The 19,471-nt window shown below is 34.6% G+C and overlaps 1 protein-coding gene across 1 annotated transcript in view; it reads right to left on the bottom strand.

The window, feature by feature from the left end:
- Positions 1–6,148: 6,148 nt before the first annotated feature.
- The window catches only part of LOC120083022 (ubiquitin-like protein 5), a 92,340-nt gene continuing 79,017 nt past the window's right edge, over positions 6,149–19,471 (bottom strand). Inside the window, exon 2 of the mRNA XM_090316625.1 lies at positions 6,149–6,511. The gene's annotated coding sequence lies outside the window, so the exon portion shown is untranslated. The remainder of the gene's footprint in view (positions 6,512–19,471) is intronic.

Genomic DNA, 19,471 nt, shown 5'->3' with positions numbered 1-19,471 from the left:
CAATCGGTTCATAATCCTATCTAAGGCTGGAGGTATTTAAGTTGACAGTTTACGTAACACCTCCTACTTGAGGATTATGACCAAAATGTTGAGCGTTGTTAATTGATTTTATGAGCTTGCATGAGTAGTGTGAGGTTTAAAATTGGTTTAAATATAAATATTATACTTGGATATATCATATAGACTTAGGTTGTTTAAATTGGCCAGAATATACCTAAGTAAAAGAATACCTAAACATTTAGAACACTTCAGTGGAAGATTAACAATATATACGATATATCGTTTTTAGCTTTAACGTCCCCAAGAGTTCACATAGTGAGATCCATGCTCGGCTTTGTATTGCTTTTATCGTGATTGCTCCATTCGGAAAGTGTTTGCATGGGTCAATAACAAGGTGAATGGGGGAAGTCGTTCATAGTAAGTGAGTGAAGGAAATATGTCAACATATCCTATAGACTCCTCCATTAGTTTGAACCGTGAGATTTTTATGTTGCGCCTGCTGTCGTTTTTAGGTGGCACTAGCTAGTCATTAATCGTGGCGATCCCTTCGGATGGTTGTAACATAGGATTCAGAACAACCAAAGCTTCAGAAATGAATAGGGTTTTATATTTTCGTCTTAAACATTGTCTTCCAATTCGGGATTATGTTCGTATCATTCTATAGAATCTGAAAAATGGCGAGTCACACTTACAAGAATTACTAAATATCAGTAAATTTATTGACCAAAAATGGTAACCAAACAACAATAGGAATAAGAGTTATTCTGGGTATAGTATTTTGTCAAGATTGTCTTGCTTCAGTGAAGGAGTATTTGACTACCCCTCGGTAGCATCTATGCTAACTCACTAAAGTATCGTTGCAAATAAATAAAGAAATATGAGTACTTTATTACTTTTGCTAAAATTGGATTTAATTGCATAAGTTTAATGAAATTATTGAGTCCTCTCCATTTTTTTTTGTTTTTTGTTTTAATTTTTTTTTTATAAGAATGTTAACTTATCAAAATTTCAGTAGTAAGACAGAGGCTTTGTTCCTTCATTTTTCACCTAGGTCTTGATGATGGATGCGATTTAAGTCTTAGTTGAGGTGCTTTAATCATGGAAGGCTTCGTAGTTCCATATTGTGTATGTTTATCCTTCATGACTATCTCTTCTATTCATTCCCTGAGTCTTTTCAATGCTTCCGACAAGCTATAACAATTAAAGGTAACAATTAATCGAATAACATAATATTTTTTCCTTCCCTTACAACATTTCAATGCCAATGACACATTGAACGTTGCTTCTTGCGAAGTTGCGGCTGCATGGCACAATGCAATTTCCTTTTCTTGTTCTTTCTCTTTATTTATTTTTTCTGGTGAGTTTTCTGAAATCTCTTCCCTCTCTTCTGAATCCTTAATGCTTTCTAGTGTTAGAGTGTTCCTTGTAAGAGTGTACATGGGTTGGGTTAGGTTGGGTTGAAGGTGTATTTAGGACCAACCCGAAAATTCAGGTTGGCTGGGTTGGCAACCCAAATGACCCAAATAAAGTTTCTAACCCAACCCTTAAAATTCGGGTTAGGTTGGGTTGGGTTGTTGATGACGGGAAATTGAAAGTCAATTTTACTCGACAACCAACTTCCCTTGGACGCGGTATGCAATGCATGTTCCTAAGATATGCATTAATAGTCATGCGTTGATGGTCATGCGTCGGAATGAATATGCGTTAATAAATGTATGCGATGACCATGCGTCCTGCCACAAGTTTTCTTGCGTTCACGCCGAGTATAACATGGACGCAAGTTTCTCGGGAAATCCGAGGTCGAATACAGGGACTTGTAACTATATGTTTGTGGTGATGTGCATGTGGCGGTTGAATAAAAGAATAGAGGGGATATTGTTAAGTTAATTCTACTCCTACTCCTACTCCTATCTATCAGACAACGCAATGAGAATATGCATGAAAGGTAGAGATGCGACAAACCTTGACATGAAATAAATGTATGGGAAAGTAGATAAAATGCAAATATGTTTTCTTTACAACCCTTAAGAGTGACTGCGAGGGCAACCCTAGTCAATGCAAACTAATGCGATCATACAACACTCATACAATAGTAAACCACCTCCCGGTGCGAATGCTACGGCTTCTAATGCTAGAATGCATGCGATGTATGTGTAGAGGTGTCTATAGGGTCTACACATAAGCCTCTAATTCTTGTCTATGCGATGATACACAAACAAGGCGACCACATATCATCATTCCTAATCCTAGGGTGCATGCGATGCAGTGTTGACAAACAGAGCTTATCTCTAACCTCATCTCTTGCTTATGCCGATCTAATCTCACTCTCTCGAGTCTACATTCTAACCTAGCTCTCTCGAGTCTAGATTCTAACCTAGCTCTCTCGAGTCATTAGGTTCTTTCTTTAGACTCTCTCTCGAGTAGCTCTAAAGGGGTGTTGGGCACAACATAAGACAAGAAGAACGCATGAACTTGGTTGACGCAAGGTTGTTACTATCCTTAGTGAACAACGCATACCTCGCTTAATGCGTCCAACCACTTACCCTCCCGGGCAGTTGATTGTTACTGACTTCACTTATAGACCAACATGCGTTAGTCTATAGACAGGCATTGTAGCAGCTTCACACTAAGCAAATAAGGTTACTCACACACTCACGCAACGCACATCTCTCGATGGGTTCCTACATGCTTCTTATCCCTAATCCATATGACTAAGTATGCAATACCCACGCAATCCCACTAAATCATACAATACAATATAAAAAAAGAAGGAAAAAGAAATGACTGGCTGGAAGCAAAACTTTGCTTCCAGCGAATGCGCGTCAAGGCTGCCGGTGGTGCCATGGATGGGCGGAGGAGCTGATTCTCTCAAGAACTAGCTCCGGTCGTCACTGGGAATGGATGAAGGAGGTGAATAACTCTCAGCCATCTTCTCACACGTTTGTCTGGATTGTAGGGAAAATCCTCGGTTGAGGGATAATCTCCGGATGATTGAATTTCAGCTCATCGGTCTCTATTTATAGAGCTTGGGTCACTGGCATCATTAATTGGACTGCTCTGAGTCTGACATTTGGTGCGTTTGTCCTTTTGAACCTCTGTCACTAACGGCGTGGTAGGTGAAGTATCAATATCATCTTTGGATTTTCTTGAGGTAGATGCGTTGATGAGTTCATTTCACCTACCTTGCATTGATCCCATTAGAATATGTTGTTGCGTAGCCGCAATCATTCAATGGCCGCATTCACTTAACACCACAACTCTACATGATGACCGCAATCGCTTGATGAGCGCAACTCCCATGCGATGGATGCATACGGCTGATTACCGTAACATCCATCTTTGATCGATGCGTTTGCCTTGCGATGAAGTGTTTCTCCACATGCAGTCGTCTATGCGATGGTCTGGTTTCCGCGTTTGCGTTCATTTCCTACATTGACTACAAAAATAGAACATTGAATGCATAATTAACGCAAAATAACGGGTTAGCTGAGATTCGACATACTGATCGATGCAAGCTCATATTCTTGTAAATTCCTATCATGATCGACGCATATTCTGCCTAACAACCTTCATTATTCTAAGTAAAAGGCCTAAAATGACATGCATTTCTGCATGTCATCAGTTGTTGGGTTATAACTTATTTTTTCTTTTTAATTAAAAATATGTAAATTTATATATAACATATGACTAATAACTAAAATCTTATAAAATTCAAATGCTAAATACCAAGTACCTATGATATTTATTGTAAACTTTAAACAAAAACAAACATCATAACAATTCTAAAAGAAAAATATTAAAAAATCATAAATTAATCAATACAAAGTAATCAAACTTTAAACAAAGACGATATACTATTAATATATATAAAATTCGGGTTGGGTTGGGACAACCCAATTTTTTTTAGCCAACCCATGACCCAACCTAACCCAAAAAAAATAGAAAAAGTTGAACCTTACATTTTGGGTTCGGTAGTCTGAATTGTTCGGGTTGTTTGGGTTGTTAGGTTATTTGAACACCCCTAGCTTCTTGCTTCATTTATGAGCACTATAGATTCCTATTCTAACCAAACTTTAAAATGTCATTGCTTCACATTGTTCTTTTTCTTCTTCATTCAAAGTTTGTATATTGTTGAACAAGGCTTCTTGTGGAGTAATCTTTAATTCATTTGCACAATCTTTCATTTGGATCTCCAAATTTTATTGAGATGTCGCTTCACTTTCAATCTTGATACCCATGTTTCTCTTATATTCCTTAATGAGTTCATCAATGCTTATTGACTCTTGCTCTTCCTGTTGGAATGTTTATGTTGCAATTGAAGCGTTGATTCAAACCTATCAGCATCTAGTTGGGTTTCCATGAAGTCTTTGGGCACTCCTTCCATCATTTCTTATGCTCATTCGGAAAATAATTCAATAAGATCTGGTACCTTCTTGCCCTATATAAAACAATGAGTTGGGATTATAAGGACAATCGCCTCTACAATAAACACAAGACATAGATAAATATGAACATCTTCCACCAAAATGATTTTCGCAACAACCAAAACAAAAAGTGTCAGAAAGTTTGTATTTAGGAGCAATGGAGGTATTCTTTCTTCTATATATATTGTCAAACGTGTTGGCCAATTCTACAAATTATGCAGTCAATGTTGCAATGAAATGTGGATTCATTCTGTGGGTCATTTTGAACAATAGATTTAATTTAAAAATGATAAGCACTTTTCTCATGTACTAAGCTCAACCTACAAAAGAAAAACAAACCAAGATTAGATTTTAATTGAAAGAGATAATGTGGTTGCAATCTAATCACAATTTCTAAAACAAACTAAACTTGAAATAGTCCCTAACAATGGTGCCAAAAACTTGATCAACTAAATGTGTATGAATGATAAAACGAGAATAAATATGGTGTAAGTGCAAGCATACACTGTCGATGAAGTAATAAATTTTAAAGTATTCCAAAAGTTGAATCCCACGAGACTATTTATACAATTCAATCTTTATAAGAAAGAGTTTTTCGCTGAAAGCCAAAGGGTAGCAAGTAAATAAGAGATTTTGAGGTGTAATGTTATAAAAGCAGTAAATATGAATGTTGAACAGGGATACAGTTATATTCCAACCTTTCGGGTTCGGTCACATCACACCAGTACAGTGAAATATGCATGAACAGAAAACTACTCTTATTTGGTCTAGTGTCTAGTTCCTTTAGGAGATCTAAACAGCTAATGCTTAATGTTCTCATGGTTAGCTGAATCCTAGATTAATTCAAGTTCAGATTCTTTATCCTACGGTATCCCTTATTCTTAATGTGACTGACCCTCCTATTCCTATGCTTCTAGTCCCGTATTCCTTTGTGACATCAGTTTATATCCTAACCTAATCAGTATTAGGATTCCACTAGATTGTTAAATCGTGTGATTAGTTTACATTAACAATATTTATCCATAAACTCAACAAAGAAAATGCAAAAGTCAAAGAGGTATGAAGCATAAACATTGCTCAAGCCATAAAACCCTAAGATATTCACATAACTGAACTCCTTAGAGAATTTAACTCATGATAAATGATAAAATAATGAACTTTATTAAAAAAAAGAATCATAGCTAGAAGATGATGTTCAATGAAAAATAAATTAACTCAATACAATTCAAAGATGTCTTAGGACAATTCCTCAAATTCTTAAAGGCTGTTTAGGGCGCTGAGTTGAGATATGATGTTTGTGGAGTTCATATTTTTGTGCTTGGGTGGAGTTCTTTTACCTTGAGTTTATATGTTTGTATTTGGACTGCAGAATTGAGTTCATATGTCAATGGTATCTGGTGCAGTTTTTTTAAATCTAAATAAATAGCTTTTTTTATGATTATTTTTGTTTAGAAATTTTTTTATTCAACAATTCTACCCCTCTTTTGTTTGAATAAAATATGGATTTTAATTTGTTCTCATTTTTTTAAAAAAACATAAATGTATTGTTGATTATCTTAAAATATGATATGGGGTTTAATGTTGGATCATTCATTCCTAACATTCTTTTTAAACAAAAAAAAAAAAAATCATTTTAAAATTTTAATTTCTTATTAGTTGGTTTGTTAAATTGGACAAAATTATTTGGATTAACTTGATGAAGAGAACTTTCAAGTTAAATATCACGTGGAATAAAGCACAAAAATGTATTCATAATATGATGGCCCTATTGATGGTCATATAACATGGTTGATAAAATTAAATAATAGCTTATTAACGGGCCACATTCTACGGTTCATCTACATGTGCAAAATATATATATATATATATATATATGTGTGTGTGCGCGCGCGCGCGGGCCAACACATACCAAGTCCACTTACAAAAAAAAAAAAAATACATAAGCATCCATGACATGATTCAGAATCAGATGGTCTTCACCAGTTGCAGTAACGACTCAACCAACTTTGCATCTTCAACCTTCAACCAAGTGGGTTTCTTGATTCTCTTGTGTCCTACCATAAAGCTACATGCATGCGTACATCTAACTGAATTAAAATTTGAGAACACATAGATAAACAAATTTATGAGTATGATATACGAAAGAAATTTCATAATTCACATCGACCAATAAGCACATTGTCACATAATTTGAAGGTAGCTTATTGTTTAAGCTTAGAAAAAAACATAAGCTAAAATTAAAAACAAAGTTTGAATTCAAAGTAAAGCAAGTTGAACAACTATTTTTTTTTCATGATGCTTATTCTCATGCATCAAATATTTGGGTCCAAGTCATCCCTAAAGCTATTCCATTCGTCAGATGTGTCAATAAGTTGTATATTTTCAACGCCGAGTTGAGAAGATGCAGGGTCTAAATCCTCTGGTGCGTCGAACATTACAGCTGGGCCCATTTTCCCGATGATAAGATTGTGAAGCAAGCAACATGCTATTATTGTTTGACATTAGACTTTCACTGGGTAGAATGACTTCCCACAAAGTATTGCCCACCGACCCTTAAGTATGCCAAGTGCTCTTTCTAGGTAGTTTCTAGAAAATGAGTGTTTTATGTTGAAAAATTCTCATGGATTAGTCTGTGCATTTCCAGCACCACGCCATTCTGAAAGGTGATAACGTTTTCCCCTTTACGGTGTCAAGAATCTATCGACATTAGGATATTCAGCATCACATAGGTAGTAATAACCTAGACACGGTATACATATAGTTAATCAACAAGCTATTTGCTTGAACAAAACAAATGTAGTCACGAAAGGCTATACCCTTTGGAACCTTCAATCTAGTGGGTCGAGAAATTGCATTCCTAAGCACTCTAGAATCAGTTGCAGATCCTTCCCCACCTTGGCATCATGAATATGAACTCTCCATTGGGAGGACAAACTGCCAACACATTTGTGTCTATCTTACCCTTTCTCGTATGATATTGAGATTCATTAATTGCACTTACATTCATCTTGATATATGTGTCATCCAATGCACCCAAACAATTCTGTTTGAGTTCATACATCGTAAACAAGTAAAAAAAATTATTTTCCTTAAAAAACAAATACCTAGTATTTTACCATGAACAGATATAAAGTCATTCTAATACCTGAAACTATTTCCACTTAGGGTCAGTGCATTCATTTGTGATAGGCTCTAGTTCTTTTAGTAGTACTTCATGAAGCTGTAGCACTACAGTGACAACTGACTTGAAACAGTTTCACCAGAGCGTGCAAATTGTCGTCGTGGGCCAATGTGTGGAGGAACATTGTCGTCATCTCCTCGACGCCAACATACTTGGTAGGCAATAGAAGACTGGTCGTCTTAAGCATATTACAGAAGATTATGAATGTCCTTCTATCCATTCGAGTGTTTTCGCGACAGCATATGTCATTCTCATTAATAAGTCGAAAAAAACTCAACTGCCTAATCTAATTTCTAATCTACAGAGGTTGGTTCTCTATTCTACGATGGTCATTTAGTAATAAGGTCAAAGCTAACAATAGTTGATTTTGGGAGGTGGTAATGATTAAAAGGATGGTAAGTAGTATTTGGATTTCCATATTAAGGATAGGAAACAAGTAAAACTATTCCTATCCTTAATATGGAAAACAAAGTACTACTTCTAGAAATCATATACCAGTTTCCATAATAAAGATAGGAAATAAGTCAAACTATTCCCATCCTTAATATGGAAAACGTAGTACTACTTTTAGAAATCATATTCAAAACTTTTTAGAAATCAGGATAGTTTCTTGCATATTCTTTCTGGCTTGAAAATACACATTTCACCACAATTCATTATTATCTTTCAAAAATATTCAAAATCAGTATGTTTATGAAAGTGAACTTCTTTTCACGAACCTTCAAAATTAAGAAGCATGTAAACATTTAAAAAAAAAAAACACAACGAAAATACTCATACAAAAAGATACATTAAAAAAATAATAAACAGTCAATATGAAGTACTCAAACAAAAACATCCAACAGTCTATGCTAAGGAAAACAAGGAAAAAGAAAGTAAATACATAGTAACCGAACATTACAAAAAACATATGTACAATATATCCATTGTAGAAGGAGAAAACACCTAAAAAACACAACTGAAATGGAATGTAGGGAAATACAAAGAAAAAGTAACACACAAACCTCAAACTTATTGAATCTTTGGCTCCTGTATTAGGAGGTTGATCCCACTTCTTATGGATTATATCTATGATCCTATACGATTCGAAACATCAAAGTGGAGGATTAATCACAACTTCTTTTTAATTTATTTATTTGTGTGTAACTTCATGTTCTTGGCACACTCCTGTCTCTTGTTCATTCTTTCAACCACACCATTTTGTTGTGGTGTCCCTAGAATGGTCTCTACCATCAAAATTCTATTGTATGCAAAATACTTTTTAAATTCCCATCAACATATTTATCATCGTTCTCCAACCTTAAGTTCTTAACTTTTAAACCTATCTCATTCTCAACCATAGCCTTCAAGTTTTGAAAATAGGAAAAAAAACACTTTAGATTTTTGTTTGAGAAATAAGCACATACGTTTCTGTTTGAGTCATCTATGAAGGTCACATAATATCTGGAAGCAAAAAGAGATGATAATTTTGGAGGTTCCCATACATCAGTATGAGCTAGCTCGAACTGTGTGGGTTTTTACAGTGCTCCTGTCTTTGAGAAATTGACAAACATTTACTTTTTAAATACACAACTCCCACACAACTTGTGTTCAATTGTCTGTTTTCACCATTTCTAAACATTCACCAAACTTTCATTCATTTCTTTCTTTTAGGAAGCATTAGCTACATTTTGTTGTATTTTAGATCATGGACTGCTAAGGTAACTCTTGTTGGGATTGATGTCCTAAATCTAATGTATCTCATGATTTGTAGTTTTGTTAACACAAATTATTTATCTAATAAAATCAGAGGTATTTTATTTGACATTTAGACAACATTAATTTAATTCGATAAACTAGGATACAATGTTATATGATGTCACTTGAATAGTATGTGGTTGACATATAGGTGGTTCATGCTCAAGTAATAATATAAAAAGTCTATAGTAAATGGATGAAGGTTGGGTGTCTTATCCTGGTAACTCTGGGATACGACCCACTTTGTAATTGTTACATGAGATGTAAGTGTTACAAACAATGTGAACCATATTATTCATGCAAAGACATATGAATTGGGGTATCCTGTATAAATAAGTTTATACATAGTCTGGACCACAAAATAATTATCAACTAATATTTCATTAGGATGTCCATAGGAGACTTGATCTTAATCTTGAGTAAGTTGTGAACTCCTATTCATGACAACAGTCCTTTGATCTGTATAAGTGAGAGTGACCATAATAGCCGACTTATTAAGCCTACCATTTTGGGGATTTGTCTGATTAGAGAGTTGGAAACATAGCTACACAAGATGGAATTCGCTCCTTCTTATTCCTTGGGAAAGTATATAAATTGCTCCCTTAATAGCTGGTCTCGAGTCTTGCACAATAAGATCTCAACTTCTCACTGGCCCAAGAGGTGTTAGTTTATAGTTGGACTAGGAATCAGTGGTACTCAATACTTAAGGAGTTAGATGTAGCTACAGAGGTAAAACGGTATTTTGACCCAACTGTAGTTATGAGCATTCGTAAAAGGTCATCGCTCTGTTGATTGATTATATCCATGGACACAGAAATATATTTGCAGTGCAAAGAGTGCAACTATCGATTTTTAGTAGAGCGATCGATAGTTAATGAATATTGATTAATTAGATTAAATGAGTTTAATCAATTAATCTCATATCATTAGAGCTTCTAATATGTACGTCCATGAGGTCCCATTGTTAGCTCACTAAAGGATAGTAATGAGGAATGATTTAAATTATTCAAATCAAATGAGAGAATTTTATATGAATGAGATTAATATATAATGGTTAATTATAAATATGATCTATAATCCAAATTATGTAAGAAAGAGATATTTGAATAAGATTCAAATATTAAATTTATATGAATTGGATTTCTACAGAGATGTATACATATAAATATATGATATTTGTATGTTAATTAGCTCTATATTAAATATGATTTAATATAATTATTTGATTGGTTAACTAATGGTTAACTAATTGATTAAGAAATAATGGAGATTAGAGGTTAATATAAATATATGATATTTATGATAGTTAATTAAATGTATAATAAATTGAATTTGAATATATGGTTATTTAATTAATGTGTCAATTAAATAAGAGTTCTTTAATTAATTAGCACTAAATGTATGAAGAGAAATTCTTGGAGAAGGGGTTAACCCTTCTGCATATAAATATATCCTTATAGCCCATTTAGAAAGTAAAAGGTTTTTTTATTACACTAAAACCTAACCTCCAAACCTTCAACTTCTCTCAAACTTCTATCTAGAAATTCTCTACCCTTTTACTGCTCAAAAGTTCTGGGAGACCATTCTTCAAAGTTCTTTGGTGTTAGGTTTTATATCCTAAAACTCGTGGTACATAACCAATAAACTTATTCTGTTAATCAATATAGATGTTATTGAAGTTTAATTCAATAAAGTTGTCATTGAATGTTGGAATTGCTCATTTCATTTTAGAAATCACCTAAATTCAATAAACTAAGATCCATGGCTATTACATGAATACTTGAACTTTATGTGGAGACATAAGAGTAGATCAAGTTCTAGTAAATAGCCAAAATGGTCTATAGTATACGGATAAGGTTGCGTACCTTATTATGGGGACACTATTGGATGCGAACCACTTTGTAAATGTTACAATTGTTGTAAAGTGCTACAAACGAAGTGATCCTAATTCGTTTATGTAGAGAAATGCGAGTGAGGGCGCCCTATGCAAAGAGTTTATATAAGATCAGACTAAGAAATTAGTCACTCTGACTTTATAACGTTGTTTACTATTTAAGACTAACTATTTCAAAGTAATGACCTAGGTAACTTGACCTTAATCCTGAGCTGACTATGAACTCCTGTTTATCCAGGATTATCCTTAAATTTGTATGGGTGAGGGTTGGCTCAACAGTACCGACTTAATAAGCGTTTCATTTAAGAGGTAAGATCGAGAAGATAGCTAGGTACATAAGGTGCAAAATGGAACTCACTCCTACCTGCTTTTAAGGATAGTAGAGAGGTTGTTCCCTTTAGTGCTTACTTCAAGGGGCCTCACCTTCTCGTTGGTCCGAGAGGGACTCGGTTTAGTGATTGGATCACAAACTAATTGTTCATTAAAGGATCAGTGGGACTTAAGGAACAAAATGTGATTTTGGGGGTCAAACAACTTTTGACCCAGCCGTTATTACAAACAACTTATGAAGGGTCGACTTACTGATTGTGGTTATATCGAATGGATAGGAATATATCTACAGTGAGGGTAGTGTAACTACTTGGCTTTAGTAGTGAAGGAACTCTTATATAAGAGTACCTATAAGTGGAAGCGGATCTTTCCAATTCATTGTGACAGAATTTCCATATATACATTCACACATATAGATATGCATTCAACCTACCAAATTACCGGCATGCTTACAAATAAATACACAAGAGAACAAGGAACTTACCAATTGAAGACTTTCTTCTCGAAAAATCTCGCTCTCTCCAGGAACGGCTTCTTTGGGCTCTTACTAGAACAGAAAGCTATCGTTCAACACCACATGGTCGTCTACCACAAACGGCTTCATACGAACAGTAGGAAAATGGGGACGACACCACCACTCGGAGCCCTTAGTATTCTCGGAGTGAGAATCCAAAGTGTGGGCTCTGTTCGGATTTGGTAAAGTTGAGGAGGAAAATAGATCGTGTACAACAATCAAGCAAGTGGGAGAAGACAACGACTATCGTATAGTCAGGATGCTTGATCGTTTAGGCGAGGTACACGACCGTGTAGGAAAAGCTAGGTTGTGTCTTTCCTTGATTCATTTCATTTCAATTTTGCACTTTTCGCATTTCATTTTAATATTGCTAAATTCTACTATCGCATCCTCTTTATTTTGACTCAATCATTGAATTTTTTATTACTTTATTTAGTCACCGCATTCTCCTTGTACCAATTATAACTTCAATGATGAAATTCATGCCTTTATTTCTTACTGCATGTATTTTTTTGGAATGATGTGTGTTATATGGTGATCATGAAAGTTTTCCTAACAAGACCCAAGTATAAGCCTTCTTAGGTTTCCTGGTAAGTCCAGGGTTAAACACAGGGACTACCAAGTAAATATGCGGCAGACTCTTCGATTCTATTGCGGTGGTAAATAAATGAAGTGGGTAGTGTTTGAGTAAGATTTTTCCTATGCGACAGAGTTGAACGCAAAGTTGATGAAAGCTTAGAGTTACAATAAGTAGATGAAGGGGTTGAGAAGGGGTTTAGCTAACATTTCCTAAGATTGTGTACAAGTTATGCGATCATGCTACACACAAATAACAACACTTCATTTCTCAATGCAGAACGCCATAATTCCTACTTAATAAAATTACACTTGAATTCCGCTGGGGAAACTTTAGTGCACAACGTAATCCATCAACGCATATCATCCATATTTCTACTTAATAAAATAACGCAACACGAATGCCACGACTTTTAAGGCTAGAACGCATGCGATATATGCGATAAGTCTATAGGACCTACACATAAGCCTCTATTCTTATTTATGCGATGACAATATGACACACACACAAATAAGGTGACCACATAATATCATTCCCATCTCTAGGATGCATGCGATGCAGGTTGACAAACAGAGCTTATCTCTAAGTCCCTATCTCTTGTTTATGCAGTTCTAATCTTGCTCTCTCGAGGCCAGATTCTAACCTAGCTTTCTCGAGTCATTAGGTTCTTTCTTTAGACTCTCTCTCAGTAGCTTTAAAGGGGTGTTGGGCACAACATAAAACAAGACAATCGCAAGCAATGAACTTCCTAGGTCATGTTAGCTTAGTTCTTTTCAACCCATTCGACTAGTTTAACTACTCATGCATGCTAAGAGAGTTAACAGATGTAAAATAAGAACTTCCATTATATAAATATAAAGATAAAGTACAAAATAACAATGCAAGTATAGAAATAAGGGCCTGGTAGCAATCTCTTGCTGCCAGGCTTTTACATTGTTTTTCTACTCGTGTTCAAAAGATAATCTCGCTCAAAAGATAATCTCGCTCTAGCGAGAGTCGGCCTACTCTCTGCTTCTACGCCTCAAGGTTCTCTCTCGAGTTGCCCTGAGCACTCTCCTGGCTTCTTTCTCTTCTCTTGCTCCGCCTTAAAATAAAAAGGAAAACTATGGACAAAGACGAGCTGACCTCTCAAATTCGTGAAATGGTGAACTCGTTAACTTCTTTTTCTGAAGGATGACTCTGGTATTTATAGAACTTCCAGAGTGAAAAGCGGCTTCTCTCATGATTGCGCAGATGGGACGACTTTAATTCTTGACTGATGCGCCAAATATTTGTCACTGAAAAGCTGAATGTACTTATTCGTTAACAGCTGTCAACTTAATTCGGATTCGACTGTCATCAGCTTTCTGTCCCATCGTGATTAATTATGCCTTTCATCCAGATGCACCCATCATGTTATGCCGATCAAGTTGCGACAATCCTTCTTGAGCAAATGTTTGCGAACACAATCACCATAAAGCCTTGCGATAATGCTGCGCTCGACCAATGATTTCCTATGATCGCAATTTCCGCCTTGCGTCAACACATATTCCGCATAAAAACACAAAATTCAACTGTTTCTATGCGATGAACGCATACGACCGCAATATTATGAATTTGATGCTTTTTGGACGCAATTAATCATATCTTATCAACACAACCCAACATTGTTTAAGAACTTAGCACTATGATAACGTGCATTTCTGCCCGTTATCATTACTCTCTCAAGTATGTGCAAATGATGAATGATGCATACATAAAGCAAGATGATCGCATAAAATATAAATCTTAAGTCATGCTAGCTAAGTACTTCTTAACCCATTTAGAATTGAGATTTCCATTTTCTATAAATAAAGTACTAAATACAAAATAACAAATGGATTTGAGAGATAAGAAGCCCGGTAAGCAATGTCTTGCTTCCCGTGGCCTTTTACACTACTCTTTTCACTCCAACTCTGTTCTAGATGTGTATTGTTGCTCTCGCAAATGTTGACCCTCTCTCCTTTGTGTTGCTTTCCGGAAGTCTCTCGATCTGTCTAGGAATGATCTCTCGACTTGCTCGTCTCCTTGCTCTCGCCGTCCTTTATGTATAAATGTGTGCGAGAATGGACTAACTGACTCTCTAACTCCTTAAAAAAAACTCCTTTTTCACAAGTGGCTTTCGGTATTTATAGATTTTAAGGTGAAGAAGCCTTTCTTGCTAATGATTGCAATGATGGGCGGCATTAATTCCCCTACTCTGTTGCGCCGTTTAATGGTCACCGAAAGTTGAGTGTACTTGCTACAGTGTGGCTTTTAACGGCTTGTCAACTAAATTTGGAATCGACCGCTATCAGCTTTCCGTCCCATGATGATTTATTATGTTACCTTGATGTGAGGTCTTTATGCAGTCACCTTTTTAAGAAACTTCTAGCAATCGCATGACTTGCGATCGCAATCTTCAAACGCGCTGATGCCTTGTTCCTTTGGATCGCAATTTCATATGCATCATCACATTGTTCCTGCACAAAATAGGTAAATTAACTGCTTTTATGCGATGAGCGCTTGCGATCATAATTCCTTCCAGTTTAGCGCTTTTAGACATGATATTGCTTATTTTAGCATCGCATTCTCTCATTGTTTTACTTATTTGAGTTGTAATAACTTCGAGAACTAAGCAATCATTTACGTAAAAGGTGGGCGATTGTTTAGAGAAGCGCACACGAGTGAGCGATCGTTTAGTAAAATGATGCACTATTGTATAGGCTCTAGTTTCACTAAGCGATTGATTGCAATACACACTGTGAGCTAATATGCGTGTTCTTTGCAAAATGAAAACAATTTTCATTTTATTCTTCAATTACGAAAACCGAATTGAACTTCCCACTAACGCATGGTTACGGAGAAAATGCCGACCAATTATCCCATAACTGTCCAATTAATAAATTAATAAATATAATCACATTATCTTCATATTATATAGTTCGATAACATATATCAACCATAGTGTTTTCGTCTTTACTTGATATAAATCATATTTATATCCAATTTTCTCCAAATTAATGTATCTCATACATTTAGTCAATTATATCGTATATAATTAACCAATTCAATTATATCATATATAATCGAACTTTCTCTAGTCAATTTGAACATTTCAAACTGACCCAAAAATTGATTCTCAACTTGTATCCAAGCTACCAAAGGGACCTTATGGACCTATGGCTCGAAGCTCCAATGGTACATGAATAGCTGACTAAACTCTTTAGCCACGAGATCCACCATCCGTTAACTGCCAAATAGGGTCAAGACAAAAAAGTAAGCAAGCTTAAAAGATACATTTATGGGTTAAAACAAGCATCTCAATCCTATAATATAAGATTTGACACTACGATTAAATCTTATGACTTTGAAAAAAATGTTGACGAACCTTGTGTTTACTACAAAATTGTCAACATAACTGTAGCTTTTATGGTAGTGTATGTTTTGTTATCCTACTCATTGGAAATGGGGTAGGTTTTCTTGCTGATGTTAAAGAATGACTACCATCGCAATTTCAAATGACAGATTTATGGCCCTGGCCTGTAAATTGACCTTTATGAGCCTCTAAAATATCTTTTATACCATGACCAATGCCCCAGTTGGTCCTATACATAGAGAGAGAGGCGTTTTCACATCTTCTTAACCCGAAATGGCAAATGGCTAGGAGATTGCTCAAAATGTTCTTGGAATCGCAAGAACAAAATGTTAGATTTAAGAGGACCTGTAGTATGGAGGAGTATAAAGCAAAGTTGTATAGTTGACTCCATCGTGAAAGCAAAATATGTAATTGCATGTGAAGCAGTATGGCTAAGAATGTTCTTGATCGATTTGGAAGTAGTTCCAAATATGCATCTATTTATCACCATCTATTGTGATAACAGAGAAATTTCAAAGAATCAATGAGCCATAAGTGTGAGAAGCACATCAAATGCAAGTATCATATTATCAGGAAGATAGTACACCAAGGAGACGTGATCGTCATGCAAACCGCCTCAAAAGACAAATCTAGTTAATCCATTTACAAAGGCCCTTACGGCTAAAATGTTCGAACGTCACCTAGTCCGACTGTGACTATGAGAATCATAAATCTAGGGAAAGTTAGAGAATTTATGGATATTGGACGCCCTAGTTTATTGTATTTATTTCTCCCTTACTCAACATTGTATGTATGTAAACCCATTGAAGTTTTAGCCCAAGTGAGAGTTTGTTGGGTTGTATGTCCTAAAACTCGTAGTTTGTAATCTTTAAACTTGTCTATTATCGATAAAATCTTTATTGAGTTTTATCCAATAAAGTTATTATTGAACATGTAAATTTCACTTTAATCCAATGAACTAACCCACCTCTGACTACACCATGAATACTTGAACTTTATATAGAGACATAAAAGTAGATCAAATTTGAGTATATAACTAAAACAAGTATAAGAATAGGATTGGGTACCTTATCTTAGAAACACTATGGTTGTGACCTAATACAAACAAATGAGATCCCAAAATCGTTCATTTAGAAACATGCGAGTAAAGGCATCCTATACAAAAGACGTTTTCATAAGACCGGACCACGAAATAGTCACTTTTCTTTTTAACGATCGTTTGTTGTTAAAATTGACTATTTCAAATTTAAGAATCTAAGGTAACTCGATCTTAATCCTGAACTAACTATGAACTCCCGTTTATTCGGGATTACTCTTTAATCTCATGGGTGAGAATGACTCATTATCGCCACTCAATAAGCCTGTGGATAAATAGCTGGGGACATAGTTCTGCAAGATGGAATTCACTCTTACCTGACTCCAAGGATAGTAGATAGGTTGTTTCTTAAGTACTGACTCCTATAAGACTGGTAAATCGCTGAGGACTTAGTTCTGCAAGATGGAATTCACTCTTACCTGTCTCTAAAGATAGTAGATAGGTTGTTCCTTAAGTACTGACTCCTATTCTTGAACAATGGGTCTCACCCTCTCTATGACTAAGAGAGACTCGATTTAGTGGTAAGACGACAAACCAATTATTCATTAACAAATCAGTGGAAACATAAGGAGCAAGATGTATTACAGGGGTAACATGGTAATTTTGACCCGACTGTAAATACGAACAATTTGTGAAAGATCGACTTACTGATTATGGCTAAATCAAGGACAAAAACATATCTATAGTGAAGAGAGTGCAACTACTAGGCTTTAATGGAGTATCCTGGTAGTTAACGAATATTGATTAATTTAGATTAAAAATTTTAACTAATTAATCTCAAATCGTTGGAACTCATGATTTGTAGGTCCATTAGATCACTCTCCTAGCTCGTAAATGGATTAAACCTTAGAATAGTGTCTTAAGAAAATTTGAAATGTTCACATTCGGATTAGGGTTTGGATCATTGTATTTGATAGATTTAATGTTTAATTACCAAATTTAAACAAAATTAAAGAGTTAAAATATTTAAATTTGATTTATATATATTATAATATTTGGATCTGACATTTTTTATTAATTTAATATTTGATATTAAATTAATATTAAATTATTTAATAAATTATTTACTTATAAAATTATTTTTATGATAATTGAATTTTGTGAAATTCAAATTTAACACTTAAAATTAATTGAGTTAAATTAATTTGATCGAGTTGAATTGATTCAATATTTAAAATAAAAAAATCCACCTAATCTAATTTCTTTGGTGTCAAATTATTGTTTAATTAAATTGGATGGTTGAAATCTATATATATATGTATATAGTTTGATTAAAAATGGTATGCAAAAGAAAAATTTGAAGGAAAAAACTATTTTTCCTTTGATTCTCTCTACTCGAATCCATCTTAATTTGGATTCCACCATCCAATTTAAGACCGAGGATGGTACTGGTAGTTGTGTACGTCAAGATTCTATAAAGAAATTTACCATGAAATATGCAGTGATTTGAAGCAATTGTATGTTTCTTCAAATGTTGTATATTTCAACCCTAAATTTTGAAAAATGAACAAACATGCTATTTATCTAAAATTAATATAGTTAGAATGCTTAAGATCTAAATTACTTAGGTATGTTGAATATCAACACTAATGACTCAATTTAAATGTATAATTTTTTACTGCCCTTTTAGTAAGAATTTGGTTTAATTCATGAGGTTATTCTTGTTATAAACTTTCCTAGTTCCTTAGTAATTCATGAGGTTATTCTTGTTATAAACTTTCCTAGTTCCTTAGTATATTCAATATGTTTTGAGTTAACGTCTCTATTTGAATCTATATTATTTGATACGATTTTCTTTGTCATACATTTGTGCCTCATTGAAATCGCATAATAGGATGGTTAGGATTATGCATATTCAGATTATAAACTTTCTTCGACTTCTAATTTGCCAATTAACTCAATTTTGACCCTTGTGCTTCCTTTCGTTTCCCCTTCCAATTATCCCAAACTTTTGTTGTCTTTCTACAACCGAATAAACCAAGATGAATTACAAATAAAGCCTCGAACTCTTTTAATTTCTCCTTTGCATAGAGTTTGATTTGGTTCACTGTCAAATTTAAGTCTAATGTTTAAGAATTTGCATGAGGTAGAATATATTCTCAAAAGCAAAATGCCTTGAGATAGAATTGTATCTTAGCAACCTAAAATTGGTAGTTCTTACCACTAAAATAGAAAAGACAAGCGATTCCAAATTGAAAGACATTATAAAATTTCATAGATAAATAAACTTCTAATTCAAGTAAAACAAAAGTTGCAATGAAAAACAAAACTTAAGAGTATTTATGATGATGAGTTGATTATTATAGTGGGTAAGTTTTAATAATCTGGAGACATTTGAGGCA

This window comes from Benincasa hispida, chromosome 8, assembly GCF_027475165.1.
Source record: "Benincasa hispida cultivar pf3 chromosome 8, pf3_genome.v1.1, whole genome shotgun sequence".
NCBI classification, from domain to species: domain Eukaryota; kingdom Viridiplantae; phylum Streptophyta; class Magnoliopsida; order Cucurbitales; family Cucurbitaceae; genus Benincasa; species Benincasa hispida.
The sequence above is the reverse complement of the archived record's forward strand: the minus strand, read 5'-3'. Positions and strand labels throughout refer to the sequence as shown.